At 43.8% G+C, this 19,291-nt stretch overlaps 1 pseudogene; it reads left to right on the plus strand.

Moving 5' to 3' along the window:
* The window catches only part of LOC129458268 (uncharacterized), a 176,792-nt pseudogene that overhangs the window by 17,617 nt on the left and 139,884 nt on the right, over window positions 1–19,291 (plus strand).

Here is a 19,291-nt window from a genome sequence, read left to right on the forward strand (position 1 = left end):
TTTCCCACGCCAAAGTCTTTCACTTACTTTTCCCTCTTCCCCAGGACATTCCCTTGGCTGGTCTTCAACTTCAGGGCTCAACAAACCCATCACCCCTGCAAGAGGTCTTCCTGATGACCCAGACCGAGTAGGTAGGAGGGCACCATTCCTTTCTGGCAGTCAGGGTCTACTTCCTCCATAATAGTTTTCATCACCTGAAAGCAGCATGTGTATTTGTAACCTACTTGTTTACTATCTATCTCTCTTTCCTAAAACACAAATACTTTAAAGATAGGGACCTTCCCTGTCTTGTTCATTGCTTTATCCCCAGTGCCTCATGCACTCCCCAGCACATGGTAGTAACTTGGTAAATATTTTTGAATGAATGACGAAATCAAGCATACTATTAAAGTATTGAAAGTAAAAACCACTGAAGTGTTTTCTTTTCATTAAACATTAGCATTCTATACATGTAAGAGAGCTTGGCTTTAAGGCATTTATTTTCTTATTTTCATACTTTTAATCCATTCATCTTTCTGACTTTCAGGAATGCTTACTTTTTTCAGTTTACAAGCCAAAATCAGCTTCTTTGACATATATAAACTCCAGGCTGCTTTCTGACAGGGTCCTAATAATTTGTCCTATGATATTGTAATTCATCAAAAACTCAGGTTTAAAACAAAGAATTCAGGAAATATTGCTTGTCTAAAATGCAGGGCATCTGGAGGCAAAAGTAAGGGTTCTAATGTGCTTGACGTATTGGGGTGGTGGGAGCAAATGAAATAACCACTGTGTATGACAAATATTATTTTGTTTCTAAAGGTGAAAACTGAGTAAGTTAATAGCCTCTCTGAACCTTAAAATCACACAGTCAATAAGTAGCAAAACCAAGACTCCAATCAAAGTCTTCTTACATCAACCAGAGGAACCATGGAGAATGACTTCAGTTTTTAACATTTTCACTCAGAAATAGTCAATGACACTTCTATTCACATCATACTGGCCAAATCAAACCACACAGTCTTGCCTTATTTGAAGAAGATGGAAGGACAATCACTCCATGCTCCTAGGAGGAGGACAGAAATACGAGTGGGCAGCATGAATGTCTTCCTCCAGGCTCAGTTATGGAGGAGCTTGAAGAGAACACCATGAGCCAGTGTATAGCCAGGGAAGGCTTTGCTTTTGAGCATCGAGTGGCATTATCAGAAATTGAGGTTCTATTAAGGCATCAAGCTGAGGGATCCGTGATTTCATGGGGTCTGACTTCAGCCTATGAACATCTAGAAATACCCTAGGACCACATAGGCCTGTGTCCTGGCATTGCATTTAAAGTAAGAGGCACTTAAGAACCATTTCATCTTGATGTAAATAAAGATTAGTGTATGTCTATTTGCTCAGCTCTGCAGGTGGGAACTTTCTAATCACATTCCCACCTCTAGTCAGTAACTAGGGCCCCATAGCCCCTGCCCTGCCAAAACATCTTCCAAACTGCTGAAAGGTTTACTTGCTGACTTTGCAAAAGCCCCTCTTAAATTCCTCCTTTCTTAGAAAGTGGTTCTGGCAGGTGCTGAACAGTTCATACCAGATGGGATGCATTTACACAGGATCAGAACCAAAGAACACCCGTCTCTTTGTGCATGGCCACAGGCTGGACAGAAAACATCATCTGAAGCTCTGCTTTTCACACTGGTCAGATATGGCAGCCCTGTGTGTGCATGTTTTTGGTGAAAACGATTTCCCCGATTAAGAAAATATTTAAAACAAATATACAGTTATAGGTTTTTTTTTCCACTGTATATGCTATTCCTTTCACATGCTCATGATTTTGAATCAAAGCCAAAAAGATGTTCTCTAGTCTTGTGCATCTTTGAAAGTTAGAGCTTGGATCTGTCCATTCGCTATTTAATTTATGAGAGAAACATATTCTGACTACAACCACATGCCAGTTGCATTCATTTCTTTTTCCAGGACTTTTCTCTGTGGAGTTGGAAAGTTCACCTTCAAGTTCAGAAAGATAGTATGCTGCAGGTTTGGCTCCTTGGAAAGTGGGCTTTGAGATGGAAATTAGCATGTAGGACACTTTATAGGTCATTCTTTCAAGTTCTATACCTGTAGAGAGAAAGGAAGGACAAAGGATGGGGCAGAAGGAAAAACCAGGCTGCAGCAAAGGCTTCCACAGAAGTTTCAGCTAACCCCACTAGGAGCTCAGGATTTGGAAAGGCCTGTCAGATTTACCCACTTTCCAGCAAAGGTTATGGGATTTCTGCATTAAGCAGTCATTGGATGCAGGTTGCCCGAGAAAGGGGGCATGGTGTTGGGTTAAGGCAACTCCCTCCGGCACAAGGCGATTTCCAGAGAAGGCCAGAAGCATTTTCAGGCACTGGAATGTCGTTTATTCCTGAAGACGGATCTTGGTGGCACATTACAGCATCCACTTCATATCTTATATTCATAACTGGAATTAGGCAGTATGATGTCATAGGAATAGCCCATTGGACCAAATGAACACTAGACCAAGATTGTCCTTCAAATACTGGGAAAGCAACCAATACTGAGCAACTCAGGCCATCACAGGGGCTCTGCATCCAATAAAGATCAGGCCTTCAGCCAAGTTCTTGGCATTTCTGGTCCTGCCCTAAACTCTCTAACACACAGTCCATGTCCACCTTCCAGGCTGCACTAGCTGGTAAGTGGAAGCTAAGAATAGACTTGTGACACCCCAACACTTACTTCTGATTTCATTCCTAAGAAGCTGATCTCGACTAACAAAGAGCCTGCTGCTATAGACCATCCTGTGCCTCTAAGTCAGACCAACTCACCCAGAAGCACTGATTGGGAGGATAACAGCTACTCCAACCCTTATATTCTTCTCAGGACTTTACTCTTATTCCCAGATACAAGCATTTGTTTGGCTCAGGGATTTCTTTTATCTTGCTGGCTTCTGGGAAGAGTTGAAGAAATGTGACTTCCCCAGCTGAGGTCCTCATCATCTGTGCTTCCAGTTTCTCATCACACTCTATCTCTTGCACTTACCAATGTTTCAAGTAATCCCTGGGTGCAAGCTAGGACAAGCCTGGTGTTGTGGGTTGAATTATATCCCCCAAAATGGCATATTGAAATTCCATCCCCCAGTACCTCAGAATGTGACCTTATTTGGAAATAGGCTTTTTTACAGAGAGAATCAAGTTAAAATGAGGTCATTAGAGGAGGCCTCTACTACCAGCCTGATATGACTGGTATCCTTATTAAAAAGGGAAATTTGGATACATGAACACATACACAGAGAGAGGACACCATGTGACATGGAGGCAAAGATCAAGGTGACACATCTATGAGCCAAGAAATCCTGAAGGTTGCCAGCAAACCATCAGAAGTAAGGGAGAGGCATGGAAGAGAGTCTTCCTCAAGGGCCTCAGAAGGAACCAACTCTTCCAACAGCTTGATCATGGACTTCTGGCCTCCAGAACTGTGTGTCAATAAATGACTATTGTTTTAAGCCACCCGGTTTGTGATACTTTGTTGGTGTGTTTTAGGTACAGCTCTAAAACACAGATACACCTGGGAAGCTTGTCTGTTCATAGCTTGCATCCTGGTCATCATGCTAAAAAGGGCTTAAGGTCACAGGGCCATCAAGTGAAAGAGGTGACAACAGTACATTAGAAGCTAAACCATCTTCAAATCCAAGCCATAATGAGATATCACCTCACACCCATTAGGATGTCCATTATCCCCTGCCAAAAAAATAAATAAAATAGAAAATAACAGAAGATGGCAAGGATGTGGAGAAATTAGAACTCTTGTGCATTGCTGGTAGGAACGGAAAATGCTATAACTGCTTTGGAAAACAGTACAGAGGTTCCTCAAAAAAACAAAAATAGAACTACCATATGATCCAGCAGTTTTACTTCTCGGTATATACCCAAAAGAATTGCAAGTGGCATCTCCCAGAGATAGTTGCACATCCATGTTCATTGCAGCATTATTCACAAATAGCCAAAAGGTGGCAGCAACCCAAATGACCATCAACAGATGAATGGATAAAGAAAATGTAGAATATATGTACAATTGAATATTACTCATCCTTAAAAAGGAAAGAAATTCTGACGTGCTACAACACAGGTGAACTTTAAGGATATTACACTAAGGAAAATAAATCAGTCACAAAAAGATTAATACTGTGTGGTTTCACTTATATGAGATAGCTGGGGTAGACAAAATCATAGAGATACAAAGTAGAATAGCAGTTACCAAGGGGTGGGGGAGACGGGAATGGGAGTTGTTGATGGGTACAGAGTTTGAGTTTTGCATGATGGAAAGTTCTAGAAATTTGTTATACAATGATGTAAATAGAGTTAGCACTACTGAACTGTAGGCCTAAAACTTGATAGGAGAGTTAACTTACTATGTGGGTTTTGTTTTCATCACAATTTAAAAGAGAGAAGAAGGAGAAGGAGAGGGAGAAGGAGCAGCAGCCACAGCAAGGTCACCTGGCCCCCCACCCAGCATTCCACCTTCTATGGCACACCACCTCTCTAAGCCTGCAGCATCCACATCAGTCATTTGCAGGAGGACGAAGGACAGACTGGTCAGTCAACAAAAGCACTGCCCATCCAGATCAAGAAAGGGGGCATTTGTTGAGCATCTACTGGGGCCTCAGACTATCCCTGATCACACATGACCTTATCAGCAACCCCGGTGGAACAGTCCTCATTTCTCCACCTCCTAAATAAGAAACTGAAGCTCAGAGGGGTGAAGGGGACTGTTTTGAGTCACTTGGCTGCTGGGAGGTCGAGCTGGGATCTCCTTTCCCCACCCCAGTTGCCTGTTTGATGACTACTTAAACTTTGTGAAATCATTTGGCTTGACAGAACGCTTAAGAGCTTTTCAAAGTGGTAGCTGGAACTCACTCTGCCACACGTACTTGTGTATTTGTCTGTTTTTCTTTTCTTTTCTTTCTCTTTTTCTGGAAGGAAAAAGCAATCATCTAGTGAAAAATATTTTCCTTAGAGATCACTTAAGGTATCTGGCAATTTGGATTGCCAAGTATCACAAAAGAGACTAAGAAGTAAGACGTGGGACTGAGGGCAAAAAGAAAACATTCAACAAGTCCGAAAAAGCCAGGGAAATGCTTCAGGCTCACTTCCCTTGCCACCGCCCCAGATGTCCACACCGCCTTTTGAGTTGGCAAACCCTTGGGAGGCTGAGTCAGGGTGGCCTGGGCCACCTCTTGCCAGTCTTGGGAACCCTCTAGAATCCTGTTTGAAAACAAACCAACTGCTCCCACCCCTCAAGTCTTGGTGTGTTCGAATTTCTTTTCCCATGCCAAAATCTGATTTCCTGTTTCTAAGAAGAAAAGCTTTAAAATGTCCCTTAAAACAAAAAAAGACTCCTTAAGGGAACTTAAACATCAAAGGACTCTTAAAAAGTAGGGTTTTGTTTGGTTAAGTACATATAAATCAGAAAATTTTCAATTAAATTTTCCCTTTTAGGTGCTAAGGATTCTTACTGGATTTGGGCAAAAGATTTGTGGACTAACCATATAGATTCTTGGGGGCTGTAAGGAGCGTTAATCTGGTCCAATCTGCTTATTGCAGTGATAAGTGACTTACCTAATGTCTCACAGAAAGCAAGTGTCAAAAACAGACCCAAGCCCAGGCTCTTAATGCCCAGTATGGTGTGGTTTCCATGCATCTGCCTATTTCTCCTACAAATGAAAGTTACAAGATTTTTTTTCAAAATTGAAAGTTGAAGTTCGAAACAGGCAGAAGGAAGCTAGTAAGCGTGTAGGTTTTTTTTTAAGTTATGAGTTTGAAACAAGTAACTGTGACTACTAACCTTTCCTGAGCACTTAGCATGTACATGTGTTGTTCATTTAATTGCCTCAATTCTATGAAGCATTTACTATGTTTTCTTCATTTTACAAACGAAAAGGGAAAGTGAGGGAAGACAATGATTCAAATTCTTAGTTTAAGCTTTTACTCTATTTTCTGAGTGGCCAGAACATGCCAGGCTTTTTCTGATACCTGGTATCAACTCATCTTCAAAGCAACCCAGAGACATTGGTATTATTGTCTCCATTGCACAAATGAGAAAATCAGATCTTAAGAAAATCAACCTGCCCAACTGCTCACCACCAGGAAGTAGCACAGTGAGGATTAGAACTTAAATCTGGCCCTCCATGCCCATTCTCTTTCTGTTACCCTCTTGACAGAGTCGTTGTGAGGGTCAAAGCAGATCATTTAAGTGAAAGCCTTCTGTAAAAGCTGTAAAGAATTTAACAGATTTGAGGGATTATCATGCTTAAATCTAAGTTATTCTTTTTTCCTAAATTTCCACTCTGGCTTGTAACAACAGGATCTAAGAGCCAGGCATGACAAGGGGCCCAGGTCTCTCAGCTGAAAAACATTTTCCAAATAAAAGATTTGATTGAGCACATGCTTGTTTTCCTTGGGTGGGTCCCAACTACCCAAATGTTTAATTGGGTTGGAAAGTTTTGATCCTGATGGCCATTGTTGGAGGCAAATGAGAAACGTGGAGCCTTGCTCTCTAACCCTGAAGGAAAGAAGAAAGCCTGAAAAAACAGGGCTATAATCCTGCTAGCAGTTATGCCATCCGAATAGCAGCATTATTAGACCAAATGCTGCTTCATTCGTTGGCTTGTTTATTTGGGGCTATCTTATGAGCATCTTCTGCAAACCACACTCTGCTTTAGGCACAAGGAATACAAAGAGGAATGAGCCACAGTTGTTCGCCTGAGGACCCCACAGTCCTGAGGACTTCTGCAAACATTCCCCATGAGCATTTCTCTACCCTTCCCGGTCATATTCTATTCTTCCCTCTTCTCTGCCCCACACAATTTATGCCAGTGTTATGGCTGGATAGTGTCCCTCCATAATTTGTATGTTGAAGACCTAACCCCCAGGACCTCAGAATGTGATTATATTGGAGATACATTCTTTAAAGAGGTTAATTAAGGGGGCCAGGCACAGTGGCTCACGCCTGTAATCCCAGCACTTTGGGAGGCCGAGGCAGGTGGATCATCTGAGGTTGGGAGTTTGAGACCAGCCTGACCAACATGGAGAAACCCCGTCTCTACTAAAAATACAACATTAGCCAGGCATGGTGGTGCATGCCTGTAATTCCAGCTACTTGGGAGGCTAAGACAGGAGAATGGTGTGAACCCAGGAGGCAGAGGTTGCAGTGAGCTGAGATCGCACCATTGCACTCCAGCCTGGGCAACAAGAGCAAAACTCCGTCTCAAAAAAAAAATTGATAAATAAATAAGAAGAGGTAATTAAGGTAAAATGAGGTCATTAGATGGGCTTTAATCCAATCTGTCTGGTGATTTTATAAGCGGAGATTAAGACACAGACACTCACAGATGGAAGACTCTCTGAAGACACAGGGAGAAGACAGCCATCTACGAGCCAATAAGAGAGGCTTTGGAAGAAATAACCTTACCTACACCTTGATCTCAGACTTCCAGCCCCCAGAATTATGAGAAAATAAATTTCTGTTGTTTAAATCACCCAGTTTGTGGTTGTTACAGCAGCTCCAGAAAACGATTACAACCAGCCAAAGCATTGAGTCTGATCTGCAGAGTATGAGAGTTACGTCTGTGTTCACTGAATGAAAGGAAGAATGAATAAAACTATCGTGGGCCAACCCTTAAGGTGTTTGCAGTCTTAAGGGGACCCTAGTGTTTTTTCTTATTCTGTGCTGTGTGCTGGAGGCACTGAGATGAAAGCTGTGGACCTTCTTCATGGAATGTGTATGCTAGCAGGGAAACCAAGCTTACAAGTATTTCATGCGTAATAATTTTTGAAGTACTATGATAGAGGAATGCAATACCTGAGAACCTGGAAGAATCCCCTAACCTAGTGAGGAGAAGAGAAGGTCAGGGAAGGCCTCTTGGAGAAGAAACCACCCAAGCTGTCATGAAGTACAAACAGCCGTTACCCAGCAGGTGGTGGAGACAAACCATTCCAGGTATGTGCCCAAGCCTGGAGGTACCCAGGCCAACCACAACAAGTCAGTACAAGAGAAGGAACAGAGAGAGAGAGAGAGAAGGCTGGAGTGAGGCAGAGACCAGATCATGGAGGCAGGGACCAACAGAGGCAAGGGCCAGGTCACGGGGGGCCTGCAGCAGGGTGAAAGCACTTGGGTTATAGAGTTAGAGAACTTAAGTTTTCTAACTGTAGCCAACTAGAGGCTACATTTCCCAGCTTTGTTTCGAGCTAGATGTGGTCATGAGATTAAGTTCGGACCAGGGTGACACATGCAGAAGTGATGTGTGTGACTTTCAGGTCACTCCCAAAGACAAGCTCAGCTACTTGCTAATTTCCCAGCCTAATTATTTCTGCAGGCTGGGAAATAGAAACAACTGGAACAACATGGTCTCAAAAAGACACAACGCAGACGACAGACTGACCTACTAGCCTGGGTTCCTAGCTGCCCTAAAAGGACAAGAGTCCTGCTCTCCCTGAACAATTGCCTCTGGACTATTACAGAAGAGAGGAATAAACACCTGCTTAATTTAGGCCACTGAATACCTGGGTCCCTGTATTACCCCAGCTTCACTTGTACCCTAAGCAACATACAGCCTTATTTTGGAGATTGTGGACAGTACACTAAATCCTCAATGTTATCAATAGGTTCTTAGAAACTGTGACTTGAAGCAAAACAGTGCATAGCAGTTCCTTGAATAATGTCTCACATTCACCTTTCTCTCCTTATAATCTCGATAAGAAAAATAATTGGTTTTTATACTTTGTTTCACAGTCACATGGAATCCTATGCAGCCATAAAAAAGGATGGGTTCATGTCCTTTGGAGGGACATGGATGAAGCTGGAAACCATCATTCTCAGCAAACTATCACAAGAACAGAAAACCAAACACCGCATGTTCTCACTTATAAGTGGGGGCTGAACAATGAGAACACATGGACATAGGGAGGGGAACATCACACACCAGGGCCTGTTGGGGAGTGGGGAGGCTAGGGGAGGGATAACATTAGGAGAAATGCCTAATGTAGGTGACAAGTTGATGGGTGCAGCAAACCACCATGGCACATGTATACCCTATGTAACAAAACTGCACATTCTGCACATGTACCCCAGAACTTATAATAAAAAAAGAAGAAAAAAAAGAAACTATGGATGACATTAGGTGAGGACTTACTATGCTACCTGACACATAGTGGGTCTGTGATTAGTCAATACACCTGATACAGTTTGGCTGTGTTCTCACCCAAATCTCATCTTGAATTGTAGCTCCCATAATCCTCACATGTTGTGGGAAAGGCCCAGTGGGAGGTAATTGAAACATGGGGACAGGTTTTACCCTTGCTGTTCTTGTGATAATGATTAAGTCTCAAGAGATCTGATGATTTTATAAAGGGCAGTTCCACTATGCATGCTCTCTTGCCTGCCACCATGCAAGACATACCTTTGCTCCTCCTTCACCTTCCACCATGATTGTCAGGACTCCCCAGCCATGTGGAACTGTGAGTCGATTAAACTTATTTTTCCTTATAAATTACCCAGTCTCAGGTATTTCTTCATAGCAGTATGAAAATGGACTAATAACATACCCACAGCTATCATTAGGATGAACTGATAGAATGTGGTGACTCACTAGATGCGGTGGCAAAAGAAGAGGAAAAGCTACTCAGACTCTGAAATTTCCAACTTGGGTGTCAGTGAGAATGATGGGACTCCTGATAGAAATGTGGGGAGGAGAGAAGAAGACAATCTGGGGAGAGAAAATAAAGGCAGGCTCTAGCCATGTTGAGTTTGAGTTGCTGGCAGGGCTCACAGAAAGAGATGCCAACAGGCAATTTGAAATTCAAGCTGTAGCTGAGGTCTGGAAACAAAGAATGGGGTGGGGGTGGGGGAATTGAAGCTGTGGAAATAATGAGGTTTCTAAGGGAGAAAGCTGCAGACACAGACATTGGAAGGATAATGAGGAGACAAGTCTGGCTGGAGCAAAGCTTTCTTAGGGTGCAAGAGGGAGGGAGCACTGGGAAGGGGTTGGGCCCGGTGTGGCAGAACTGCAAGAGCCCTGTGGAGGAGCTCAGACCTCAGTCTTCAGGCAAAGGGGGCCACGGTGGCTTTGAATGGGGAGGGCAATGATGAAGACCCTACCCGTTGTGCCAGAGCATCCCTGATGGGGCCAGAGGGATGCTCTTCCTCTGCCAGACAAGCAGCTACCACTTACAGCCATCTTAATAACATCTTAATAATGCAGTCTTAATAAACACATGTGAAGTACAGCAAACAACCTCAATGAACACACTGCCTCTAGGTGGTGGGTTATGGGATTATAGGATTTTTTAATACAAAAAGTTAGATGAAAGTAAATTTTTTTAAAAAAAGGTCTGAGTGTGTGCTATAAAGTTGGTACATCAAAGCACTTTCAGCCTGAATATTTTGGAGAGATTTTTAAGGAGACAATGAAACCAAAGAATTAGCCAGAGTGACTCCATGAAATGGAAAGTCACATCTTGAAGGAGGAGGCAAGACAGGTGACCCCTGCTCACCCTTTCCATCCTTCAGTCAACCAATATATATTGAGGGTCCCCCCCGCTCTGCCACTTGCAGGGGCCGTCATTCATACCACATGGAGGGTCAAGGCAAGAAGTAAACAAAAGTGTCAGGAGTTGTTGAGTGCTGGGGTGAAAAACAAAACTGGGTGAGGGATAAACAGAAGACACAGCTACCCCACCTTGGAGAAGTTCCCTCCAAGGTGATCTTAGAGCCCAGACAGAGGGCAGTGAGGGTGCCACACAGCTCTCAGGGATAGAATGTTCCAGGCCAAAAAAAAAAAAAAAACACAGCAAACACAAAAGTCCTGAGGTGGGAGAGGGCATGACACGTTTGCGGAATGCCAGAAGAGGTCAAGGCTGGCATTAGGGTAATAAAAGTGAAGGGCCTAGGGTGAAAATTTAAGGATGCCCTCTTCTCAAGTTCCTGTAATTGCCCAGGCAGATGGCTTCCTCTCTTGCTTCACCTCAGTCCAAGCCCTGATGGCAGGAACTGAGTCTGGGATGGGAAGAGTGGCAGCAGGGCTCAGTGGCCACAGGACTCAGACAACAGGAGCAGCAGGGAACCCAAAGATGCAGATGGCTCACTGCTCTGTCTTCCTAAGAAACTCAATATGAAGGTCCAAGAAATCCTATATGCCTGGAGGAGTTATCCCAAGGGTGAGAGGAGAGTTTGGACCCACTTTTTAGTTGACTGAAGGATCTTCACTAAGAAGCAGGAAACGAGTTGTCTCCCAACATGACAAGGCTGTGCTACCTCAGGTACACATCCTCCCCATTCTGGACCCAGATTTCCTTTGCTGTACCATGGAAGGATTGGATTCAATGAAACCAAAATCCTCCCACCAGGAACCAGGTCCAAAATTTTATGATTCTATGAGCTCACAATAAACCTTGTTTTCAAAAGGAGCCTGGGGGTGCAGGGAAGGAAAAGAAAAGGAAGAGGCTCAAAGGCCTTCCCATCGAGAGCTCAAAGAAGACAAACGTTTTGTTCTTCCTCCCCATGTATTTCTAAGACACCCAGAGCTAGTTTCAAATAAGCTGCTGGCCCAAACTTAGATTCTGGAATCAACCTCCCTTCACGGGAAGAAAGAGTCTCACTAAGTTTGTGATGACCCGGGTGTCACCAACAGGCTCAAAATCTGCCATCCTGGCGAATGTTCGCATGCTGAGGCCTCCACTGACCAGAACCACAGCAGAGACCTGTGGAGGTGACCACTTCAAGAATCAGCTAATAAATAGGAATGTTCTGTTTTGAACAAAGAGGTCCACTTGCAGCCAAGTTTTCCATTCATGAGCCTGTCTGACACAGGTATAACTGCTCCTTTCCCTTTTTCCCTTAGGCTTTTCACAAGCTAGTTTCATTCCTTCTAGATTTCCAATAACTGCCCAGGGTTTAGCATTTCTGAAGAGTTTCACATGTTGACATCCAACTTGACTTCTGCACCCAGGATCTGAGGCAAGAATTATTGCCATTCTCATTTTACAAATGAAGAAACTGAGGCTTTCAGAGAGAAGAGCTTGGAATAATCTCCCAAGTAGGCATCAGACTTGAAAAACTGACAGTGTGTAAAATCAGTGCTATAAAAGCTCGTGATAACTGGAAATTAATGCTGAAAAATGCCCCTGCTTTTGCACCAGTGAATCAATTCTCACTTCCATGCCTTATGAATATCCACCATCTACCCATCATGTCCCAGCTTTCCAGACAGCAGGGACACAGATGCCACATAATCCCTTCACCGTCCCTAACATCCTTGACCCTCTGTTCGGCTCTCAGCCATGCATTGACTCCTTCCTCCTTCCATTGCCCCTCAAAAAAGTCCATGCGTATCAATTCTAGCCAAGAGAGCCCTAGAAGGATCACTGAGCCCTTAGTTCTGCCATCAGGCCAACTCCAGAGCAGGTTTGGGCTCCATTGGAGTGTGCTTCTATATCCTGCCATATGGAAAATTTTTGCAGAGCCTTAGAGAGGCCTCCGCCCTCTCTAATGGGTGGAGGGATGGGGACACTTAGATCCAGGACACCAGCGACTCTAACTTTCCATTCTTGACTCACAGTGCCCTGCCCTAAAAGGCCATTGGGCCCAGACTACCCACAGTTTAGAATGCCAGGATTCAGTAGATGTATTTGCATATGCAGGATAAGCCAAAGAAGGGAAACTCTGGCCCCATCTAGAGGGAACGCCCCTGAGAGACATTTGCTGAAATGACCTGATAACAAGAGCTGGAGAGGAGGGACAGTTGTCCCCTGGGTCATAAAAGAACAGGACATCACATGCAGAGCAAAGCCAGAAGGGCCCACCCTTGTCCGGGGTAGACCTGTGACAAGGGCAAGCAGGCTGAAAAGTTACCTTGATAAATTACTTTTTCACTTTGGGTTTTAGCTACGAAGGATCTGTTTCAAAGAGTAATGGAAGAAACAAAGACAAAGATTCTAGTCTTCTTGCAGCCTGCTTCAGGCAGGTCTAATTAGGAAATATGTGAAAGGACCTCAGGAAAAGCTAGGAATGTCAGAAGGGATTTCAGTTCGGCCTGGAAAAATCTTCTCCCTGCCTTGAATTTCACAAAACTCTCATTTGCTACTCTTAGCTCTGAACCATCCCAACAGTCTTCCAAGAGATGCCTTATTATTTCCGTTTTGTAGATGAAGAAACTGAGGTTCAAAGAAGTGAAGTGATTTGCCCAAGGCCACATGATCTTAAGTGGCATAGCTGGGATTGTATCCGAAGTCCGTCTGAACCTCAGATGTCTAGCCAGAATACCACATGCCTCAAAACAGTCCTATGGGGCCAAGCGCAGTGGCTCATGCCTGTAATCCCAGCACTTTGGGAGGCCAAGGCAGGTGGATCTCTTGAGGTGTGGAGTTCGAGACCAGCCTGGCCAATATGGTGAAACCCTATCTCTACTAAAAATACAAAAATTAGCTGGGCATTAGTGGCATGTTTGCGCATGCCTGTAATCCCAGCTACTCAGGAGGCTGGATGACAAAGCGAGACTTGATCTCAAAAAAATTAAATAAATAAACAAATAAATAAAAACAATCCTGTGAAACAGGCATCTGTTATACCCCAGATTCGAAGAGCTGCACAGAAAGTAAGTTCCGAGACCAGGAGGTGAAGCCAAGTTTCTCGGCACCAGAACTAGAGCTCTCTCCACCATACAACACTGCTCCAGTTGCCTCTCTTATTTCCTGCTCTGTCGCTCCGAGCTGCCAAAACAGTATCTAGTATGTAGTGAGTGCTAAATAAATACCTGATGGATGAGCGAGTCCTTCTTTGAAGAGAAGTTTTGTTAGGAAAGTGGGTGATGATCTTAACTGGATGAGCCAGTGACTCATTTCGCTCAAGGATTAAATCTGAATTTGAAGAAAAGCAGTTGACTTAGCTGTGAAATATGTCCCTGGGCTCCTCCCCAGTAAGGACAGAACAACTGGAGAAAGAACCCACTGTTCCTCTCTGGAATGAGAATTAAAACTATAAATAAGGCTTTTATGTTTCTCTTCTCCAGGACAATCAGGGAATAAAGATAGTTCTTGACAACATTGCGACATCAGAGAGAACAGACATCTAAGCATTCAAACACTACTTTCCCTCTCGTTATCTGTCATTTTGTTAAAGTAAAGCCATTCGCGAATTGGAAACTGTAGGACGAGAAACTGCTATGCTGTCCCATAGGGAAAACTCACTCATACGTCTCATCCATTCTGTCAATTACTGGGAAAAACACCAACACCTAAGTGGCACAAAGCAGTGAATGAAAAGGTGCTACCATGTTCCAGGCACTCTTCCAGACAGGATTCCATTTACAGAGGAGGAAACCAAGGATCAGAGGCATTCTGGAATTAGCTAATTTCCCCCATGATTAGTATGTCCAGCAGCTAGGATTTGAATCCAGGACTTCCAGAACACAGAGCCTGTGTTCTTTCCCTACACCATGATTAGAGGCTACTAATGAAGGGCATTATCACAAAGGAAAGTGCCCCCCAAAGAAGCTTCACTTACTTTACCTCACACAACTATGGAGATCAAATGAGATGGAGAGAGTAGAGACAATAATCCCCATTGTACAGATTAAAACACTGAGGCTTAGCTTTTAAAATGGTACATGTTATGTAATGTATACCACATCTAATTCCCATTTTATAATTCCTATTTTATAAAAGAGGAAACTGAAGCCCAGAGGCAATCAAGTTACATATATGCATTTATATACATTAATACTGTTGCTACTATATGTAGTTTCTATACTGACATTCATCTTTCTCCAAACCTCAGTTTTATCTTTGGTGAAATGGCAATGAGTGGTTTGACCAAAAGTGGTCAGCTAGAAAGTATTGTATTTGGAATTCAAAATCTAGAACTTTCTGATTTTAAAACTTGTAAAACTTTTCTGTTATAAGGATCTATTTGCTTCTATCTTGATGTTATAAAATATGTGACTCCTATAAAATATGTGGCATCTAAATGTAGGACATTTTATTAATGGCTAGGTAGGTAGATATCTTAGACAAATACTTCCCCACTGACTCTGTATAGAAACTTTTCAACTCTGAAGTTTATATGAGTAATTCACATAGGGAATCAAAAATATTCATTCTACCAGTGTAGGAAGACCTCATCTGAATAAATTCTGGCTGGCATGTCACTCATGAAATGGTAGGAGGAAAGGAATTTGAGATTGAACTTCCTGCAAGAGATGGGCAGTCACTTCTGTATGCCAAGTGCTTTAGGGGGGTGTTTAAATTAAAATGGTGCCTGTCCTCTGGAGGTACAAGAAAAGCTATATTGGAAAAAAATATATATAAGACATAGTCAGAAACACATTGCCAGTCTCTGCAGAAAACTTCCTTTCTGGCCAAAGTTGTTGAGCGCCAACTTCAAAGGTCAATAGAATGCCTGGGTGGGCAAGTGCACCACCATCAGGAACCAGGGAGGCTGCTACTAAGGGCAAGGAGACAGGAGACAGGAGACGTGGACACCAAAGAAGGTGGGGTTAGTTAGCTTGACCTTGAAGAGGAGCTGTATTTCAAAACTTTAAGGGTAGCCCAGGCAGAAACTATGACATGAGCAAAGACTTGAGTTTGGAAACTGAAATTGGAGACTAGGGCCACATTCGGAAATATTATAAATGTCTGGGTCAGAAATTTGTACTTAACCCATCAGACAATGCTGAAGGTTTTAGTAGCAAAAAAAACAATCAGAACTATTTTTGAAAAACCAATCTTTTATTCCTTCATCAAATACCTATCGGGCACATTGCCAGGCATTGCATCTTTTCATTCCCACACATCAGTGACTGGCAGGCCTACTGTCCAGGGCGCAAACAGGCGATCAGCTAGTACTGCCATTCACTTTCCGGGTGCCTATGGTAGCCACCCCCCAAGACAGCCACCACAATCCCCACCTCCTGGTATCCACACTTTGTGGAGTCCCCCGCCATGCAGTACCAGGGTTGCCTGTGTGACCAGTAGAATATGGCAGAAGTGATGCTATAGCACTTCCAAGACTAGGTGATAAAAGACACTGTGGCTAGCGTCCCTTCTGGTGGCTGTCTCTCTTCACTGGCTCTGGGGGAAGCCAGCAGCTATGTCATGAGCAGCCCTATGATGAGGCCCATTTGGGAGTAGCCAAACTCTCCTGCCAGTTGCCCCAACCCCAGCCCTTTGAGTGAGCTTGAGCTTGGAAGTTGACGACCCAGTCCTCAATGCCTGCAGCCCCAGCCAACTGCTTGACTGTAGCCTCATGAGAGACACAGATCCAGAACCACCCAGCTAAGCCCCTCCCAACCTCTCCACTCTCAGAAATGAATGAACTTACATTGACACATCATTATCATCCAAAGTCCTTTCCATTGTAATACATGCTTGTTCTTCTAAACCATTCCATCTTAGGGTAATTTGCTACATAGCAATAGGTAAATAGTACAATGATCTTCCCAGCATGGTTGATGTGAGGATAAAATGAAACAAAGAATGCCCTAGGGATTTGTGCAATGATAGAAAAGAGAGGAAGAGACAGATCAGGTTTCAGGTGGTATGAAACACCTGTCTCCATGCAATTGACTTAGGAGGTGGAGAGCAGAAGCTGTAAGTCCCAAGCTTTCCCCAGCACTTTCAAGGTGGGTGCTGACTAGTACCTTACACAGAACAAAGTATCTCGCTGACCTCCCAGATCTTCCCTGCAGGACTGCTGCTTTATAGTGCTTCACAGAAAGAAACCAAGGCTCACAGAGGTCTACGAAGTAATTCGATGACAGACACAGAGCAGAGTGGGTAAAAGCGGGGAGAAACTGAGGTATCTCGGGCCCGGTTCAGGGCAGGGAATTGGTGGCAAGGCTGCAGACAGGTGTGGAAAAGATGATGAGAAGGGATGATGAAGATGAGAGCCCCGGGAAGGCAGCCAGCTCTTTGAGCCCAACAGGCTTCCCATGTGTCTCCAATTGAAGGTACAGCTCACTTTTTATCCTTTTAAAGTAAAAACTCAGGGATGCACCCAGGCCATCTGTGTTTATTAGAAGGGGCCATTTTTCCACCCTCCTGACATCCAGGAAAGGCACTCTATTCTGGAACAAAGCATGCCTCCCACCCACCCTTTCCTCCTGTTGGCCGCCCAGCCTGGCTCCATACACCACCATTCCAGAGATGATAAATATGCTTTGTAAAATGCTCTGAAGAAGGGAGACAAAAGGTCTCCTGTTGGGTTTCACGTTGTCCTGGAAACACCTGGATATGTGGGTGTGGTCTGAGCCATTTTCCAAAATGAAATTAATATCCTCAAAACTATCTGGACCTATCAATGCTTGTCTGCACTGGAATCAACCCACTATAAAAGAAATCTTTGATCAACAAAATAAAAGTTTCTTTAAAAATCAGCTGCTAAGTTATCGCCTCATTTCCTAATTGTTTTTGCTTTTCAATGTTACTAGAGTATGAAGCAATCTGTGGCTTAGGCATCTAATAAACAAAACAAATAAACCTAAGGATTTATGTTTTATAAAAATAAAGCCAACTTCACAGAGGCTGAGACATTCATTTATTAATATTATTTTTCTATCTGGAATCAATAATTTTTATTGATAATAATCACACTCCACAGATATGTACTGGTATGTTGTTTGCAATTTGCAAGATAATTCTTCACTTAAGCTTCATACCACCTATGTACAGCAGCAGGGTCAGGGCCATCAACCCTGTGTCTGGAGAGAAGGGGGCTGGGTGCTAAGCGGCAGGATGGTAGTGTGGACAGGTGTGGGTTTGGAGTCAGACAAGCTCTTCCACACAGTGGCCTGGGCAAGTTTTCTGTGCTCTTTCAGCCTCAGTCTCTTCATCCGCACAACAGGGATGATACAACCTGCTTCAACAAGGCTTTTGTCTTTACAGTTCCTCTCATAGTGCTTAGAACATAATTACTCAAGAAACAAATGATATTTGCATATGTGTTGTTGTTCTTGTTGTGGCTGTTGTTATTTTAATCTACTCTGTAAGGCTGTGAGGATTACAGGCAATGTTGGTAAAAATGCTGAACGCAGTGCCCAAATCATAGAAGGTGTTAATTTTGAAGTGGGAAGGCTGAGATTGTAAATCATGTGTTTCTAATTCCTTAACAATATTTCCTCTGCATCCCAGTTACCTGGGCATGAGATCAGTGAAACACATTTCTTAGCTTTGAGAATAAATAATTTTTTTTTTATTTTAACAAAACAGAATGGGAGGAAGGAAGGGAGAGAAAAAGAGGCAGAGAAAGAGAGAAAAAACATTTTACTATCTGCCCTAATGCCTGTCTATACCTATGTTTCTGAAGACTCAGCACATTACCCCCAACACCCCACCCCAGTCCTGGGTGCAGCAAGGATCATGTGTTTATAATATCTCAGTGTCTTCCCAGCTTGTAAAGGATAAAGCCAACTCCTTGTCTTCATTCGAGCCCTCCCTAGGTGGCTCTGGCCTGCCTTTCCAGCCACGTCCCCTCCAAGTAAATATTCCCTCCACACACACTGCACTCCTCACCTTCCCTGGACTCAGCTGTTCTTCCGGCCTCCACCCCTTGCCTGTGCCGTGACATCTGCCTGAAATGCCTTTCCTTTCTTCGCCTGGTGAGAATCTACGCACTCATCAAGCTCTGGCGGGGAGATTTGCCTTTCCCATTAGGCCATCAGCTCGGGACATCTTTGGAGACGGGGTCACTTCTCTGTGTCTCTGCTCAGTTAGCACCCAGCACAGGTGTGGCACTGAGGGGCGCAGTGTGTGTTTGTTGGGAAAATCCGTGTGGGAATGAAGCAATTGGCAAGAGTTCTTTCCACGGCGGAGCGGGGACCGGGGCAGCAGACTCCCAACTCCCGGTCCGGCTGTGTTGGAGGGGATGCCTGCCTGGAAGAAGGTGTTTGGAGACAGCACGTAACACCCTGTTCCTCTGCTTTGCTCATCTCCAGATGCCAGGATGATGGGGGAAAAAAAGTGGTTTTTACTCTGGTAATCACAAATCATGTGGGTGTTGCTGCGATTTTTCTTTAAAAGGATTATTAAAAGGGAGGGAACTTCAAATTATGGCCATGTAGAGACAGCATCACGTATTTCAGGATAAGTCACTTTAGAGAGGAGAAAAAGCACTCTTGTAATGGGCCTGGCTTGGGTCCACAGCTGTCCCTTGCCAGGTTCTAGAAATGCTACCACAGTGGGGAGGAAGTGGGCGGCTGCAGTTGCAGCAACAGCCAAGTGATGTGCATTGGCTGTGCTGGCAACACAGCCAAGGGAGCCCAGCCAGGAAGTAC

Source organism: Symphalangus syndactylus, chromosome 19 (assembly GCF_028878055.3).
Source record: "Symphalangus syndactylus isolate Jambi chromosome 19, NHGRI_mSymSyn1-v2.1_pri, whole genome shotgun sequence".
Taxonomy (NCBI): Eukaryota; Metazoa; Chordata; class Mammalia; order Primates; family Hylobatidae; genus Symphalangus; species Symphalangus syndactylus.